The 5,000-nt window shown below is 34.0% G+C and overlaps 1 protein-coding gene across 1 annotated transcript in view; it reads left to right on the top strand.

Annotated features, from left to right (window-relative positions):
* LOC137622621 (uncharacterized) overlaps positions 1-5,000 on the top strand; it is a 33,447-nt gene that overhangs the window by 7,189 nt on the left and 21,258 nt on the right. The gene's annotated exons all lie outside the window — the stretch shown is intronic.

The raw sequence follows: 5,000 nt of genomic DNA on the forward strand, positions 1-5,000 counted from the left end.
AATTGTTGAAAAATATGTACCGAAAAAAAAACAATAAACAAAAGACGTGCATACAAGAGACAGAAGGATCTTATTTCAGAAAATTAAAAAGTGGAAGAAAATCTTGCAAAAGAAAAAAATGTGTGGAAAATGAGGGAAATAAAATGTAAGATAGAAAATGCAGAACAAAAGATTATGCAGTCGAAAGAAAATGAAAAAAGGGACTTAGAAGAAAGGACACTTCAAAATATAAAAAGAAACCCCAAAGTACTTTACTCCTATGCAAAAAAGATGAATAAAAGGAGAATAGAAATAGGCCCTCTAAGAATTGAAGGACGGCTAACGAATGAAAAAAAGGAAATATGCAACATATTAGCAGAAAAATATAAGAGTGAGTTCACGCCAAGAATTGCGAATGAGAATAATGAAACAGAAATGAGAGAAGAAAATGTTGAATATCTAACGGATATAGATATTAATGAAGCAGATATTGTCACGACTATAAACGAAATTAAAAATGGATCGGCAGCCGGACCAGATGGAGTTCCAGCGATTTTGTTAAAAAAAACTGCAAACACTATCGCGAAGCCACTTGCAATACTGCTAAGACAGAGTATAGATATGAGCGAGATATATGTTAAACATAAATTAGCTTATATAACCCCTATCTTCAAAAGTGGATCAAGACTAGAGGCAAGCAATTATAGACCTGTTAGTCTAACATCACATATTATGAAAGTGTATGAGAGGGTAATAAAAAAGAAAATAATGAACCATTTGGTCAAAAATATTTGTTTAATATGGGTCAACACGGTTTCGTACCTGGAAAAAGTACACAGACCCAACTGATAGCTCACTATGAAAACATATACAATAATATGATAAATGAAAAAGACACAGATGTGATCTATCTAGATTTTGCAAAAGCCTTTGACAAGGTAGACCATAACATATTGGAGAAAAAAATGAGAAAGCATAATATTGTGGGAAAGATAGGAAAATGGGTAAAAGAATTCCTGCAAAACAGAAAACAGATAGTGGTTGCAAATGACGAGAAATCAGATGAAGCCCAGGTAATATCTGGTGTGCCCCAAGGTACGGTATTAGCTGCACTGCTATTTGTTATTATGATCTCAGACATAGACTGTGATGTTGAAAACTCCGTAGTGAGAAGTTTCGCCGATGACACAAGAATAAGTAGAGAAATTACTTGTGATGAAGATAGGAACGCACTACAAAGAGATCTAAACAAAATATATGAATGGGCGGAGATAAATAGGATGGTATTTAACTCCGATAAATTCGAATCAATAAATTATGGAAACAGAGAAGGAATGGTGTATGCATACAAGGGACCTAATAATGAGACAATCACAAACAAGGAAGCAATTAAAGACCTTGGTGTAATTTTAAATAGGAATATGTTATGCAACGACCAAATAGCAACACTGTTGGCTAAATGTAAAGCAAAATGGGAATGTTATTCAGACACTTTAAAACAAGAAAAGCTGAACACATGATTATGCTTTACAAAACTTATGTGCGTAGTACACTCGAGTACTGCAATGTGATATGGTACCCACACTACCAAAAGGATATTGCGCAAATAGAGAGTGTACAAAGGTCCTATACTGCTAGAATAGAAGAAGTTAAGGACCTTGATTACTGGGAAAGACTGCAATTTTTAAAACTATACAGTCTAGAAAGGAGAAGAGAACGCTACATGATAATACAAGCATGGAAGCAAATAGAAGGAATTGCTGAAAACATCATGGAGCTTAAAGTATCAGAAAGAGCAAGCCGAGGTAGATTAATAGTACCAAAAAGCATTCAGGTAAACTGAGAAAGGCGCACAGGACATTAATCCACTACGCACCAGCATCGATAATGCAGCGACTATTTAATGTGCTGCCAGCTCATCTAAGAAACATATCAGGAGTGAGCGTAGATGCGTTTTAAAAAGCAGCTCGATAAATACCTAAGATGCATCCCAGACCATCCAAGACTGGAAGATGCAAAATACACCGGAAGATGTATTAGCAACTCTCTGGTGGATATACGAGGTGCCTCACACTGAGGGACCTGGGGGAACCCAAACAAAAAATAAGGCAATAAGGTAAGGCTCTCTCTCTCTCTCTCTCTCTCTCTCTCTCTCTCTCTCTCTCTCTCTCTCTGCTCTCTCTCTCTCTCTCTCTCTTCATTATTTTGTTATTGTTGGCACTCCTGCATTCTATTTATTGCAGTGATGAAGACTCTCTCTCTCTCTCTCTCTCTCTCTCTCTCTCTCTCTCTCTCTCTCTCTCTCTCTCTCTCTCTCTCTCTCTCCATTATTCTGTTATTGTTAGCATTCCGAGATTCTGTTCATTGTAATGTGATTTAATTAGAGCTTAGAAGATGTGAAGGAGTTGTGGTTAAACCTTTTCAACAGTGAGTCAAAAGAAAAGAGAAAATATAATGCTCTGGGGGATTTGATAACTTAGCCTCCTTCTGACAGCTTTTTTCTTCTCTTTAGATGTATATTTTATATATAATAGATCAAAAGATGTATATTTTATATATAATGGATCAAAGACATAATTGTAGTTGTCCTCTCTTTATTACCAAGACTTGAATGAGGAGGATTCCAGCAGCAGAAAACGTTATTGTAATGTCCAGAATGCTTGTTAGGTTGAGAATTGAATAATGAAGAATATGAAGACCTTGAGAGTTGAAAGGATTGCAAGTAAAATACTCCTGTATGATTACCGATTCACTGACCAGGTTTTGTAAGACATGTTTACGTTTCTATACGTTCCATTGTTTATCTGTAAAGGTGAGGGAATGACTGAAAGAATAACATGGCATGGCATTACTTAATCTACTAGAGGAGGTGTATAGCAGGTTACTGAGAATGTAAAACATATGATAAAACGATTGATATTTAAACAACAGTGGGAGTTCAAACTGGAAAAAAGGAACTTGGTTCAATTGTTATGAAGCAGTTATATGAAAAGGTTTGGGATAAAGGGAAGATCTGTATGTGGCTTACAAGGTCAAAGAAAGGAAAATATATGATTGGATGTTGAAAAGGAATAAAAGTTTTTATGATGTATATATAAGTATATATATATATATATATATATATATATATATATATATATAATATATATATATATATATACATACTGTATATGTATATATATATATATATATATATATATATATATATGTATATATATATATATATATAACACACATGGTTTGGTTGGAGGGTTTGTGTGATAAGTAGATTCTACAAATGACAGTTATTAATTGGGGCTAGTGAGAAAAAATGCAGAAGCTAGCAAGAAAGCTTGGAAACGCTTGTAAAAGGATAAAGGGCAGTAGAAGTTAAATATAATTCTAACGGTATGTGGCAAATGCCTGGGTACAAATGCATATAAAAGGTTGATGAGCCATCTCTCCATTATGGAAGAAAGTGGGGATGTTGCATATGAATAAACGGAAAAAAAGATCAAGAGTATTTCAAAATGGTTTGGTCGTGTGGAAGAATGGATGATGGCGACGAAAAGAGCATGATTTAACGAGGTAAACTTAGATGAGTTTGAATAAATGGTCTGCAAGGGTATTGAGCAGCAAGACCCAGGGTTTTAGGGTTGTACGCAAGATGGAGATAAATGGTGCTGTGAGGATTGTGGTCTTTTTTCATAATTGTGTGAAACAGTTAATAATTGATTCTTTTTTTTTTTCTCAGGAGGTTTATTTAGCATTCGGCAGCTAAAGTCTGAGTTATAGTAAAAAATGTTAAACTTATATTTTAATAATTTTGAAAAATTTAAGAAACTCCAGATCCCATATCAATCAAATTAACAGAAGAATTATAAAGATTATGAAATGACAAAGGACACTGCTCTTAAAAGAAAAATACAATTTCCATCGTCATAAAAATCACTTCCGTCATAATTTCTCCTCAGTAAAGAATGATTTTTATTTCCCGGGAAATTCTCCTTAAAGGATTTTTGCTGCAAAAGTTAAAATGACACGGCTGACGTGTTTCCCAATAGATAAATTGAGTTCGTATCTAAAAACTTGACTTTTCCAGAGACCGTCCAATTATAGCAATTTCAAGACCTGAGAATATGAAAGAACTTTCGAAATTCGTCTTGAAAAATGGTTGTTATTCTGACGTTGTCCATTAAGGAAAGTTTAATATGATTTGCTTTTTATCTTTATATTCAGAGCAGTAAAACGGAAAGTTAGTAAGAGGATAGAAATATGTAGTTGGAAAATATTAAGCTTAAGAAAATTAATCGAGAGAAAATTTTAGAATACAGATGTCATTTTGAAAATTATGTAGTAATAATATGAGATAGATACAATATTGATTGGAAAAAAATACAGCAGTTAATTTGAAATACAGTACGCAGGTGAGGTGGCTGTTCGACTTGAAGAGTTGTATATGGTTCTGTTGAGGTGGTTTGCTCATGTGGAAAGAATGAAGGATAAAAGGCTGGTGATATTGGTATATAATTCAGATAAGTTAGAATGGAAGAAAAGAGTGGGAATTTAGATTGGTTTCCTAGATGATGTGAAAGATATTTTTAGAAAGGAATTGCCTTAATATAAGTACGAGTTAGTGTGCAATATAGAGATAATGGGGGGTATTTGTACTTGGATTAAATGTGCTGTGGGTGTGTCTTCTGTATAGATACATGAAGCTGCTAATGGTATGGAAGGTATCTGCTTTGTAGGTTCATCCTATCTATGCCCTTTACAACCTCTCTTGCGTCTTAACACCTTTTAATCATGAATTGTTTACCCTTACCTTTCATTGGCCATTCTTTCCACAAAACCAAACCATCTCAAAACATTTTGTCATTTTTACCGTGTGGACATTTGTTAAGTTGCATATACTATGCTAACATATTCCTTGCATATACTATGCCAACACATCCTTTGCATGTAGTATGCTAACACATTCTATTCATATACTATGCTAACATGTCCTTTGTATATAATATACTACGCTAACATATCCTTTG

The sequence above is a fragment of the Palaemon carinicauda genome, chromosome 29, assembly GCF_036898095.1.
Source record: "Palaemon carinicauda isolate YSFRI2023 chromosome 29, ASM3689809v2, whole genome shotgun sequence".
In the NCBI taxonomy this organism is placed as follows: Eukaryota; Metazoa; Arthropoda; class Malacostraca; order Decapoda; family Palaemonidae; genus Palaemon; species Palaemon carinicauda.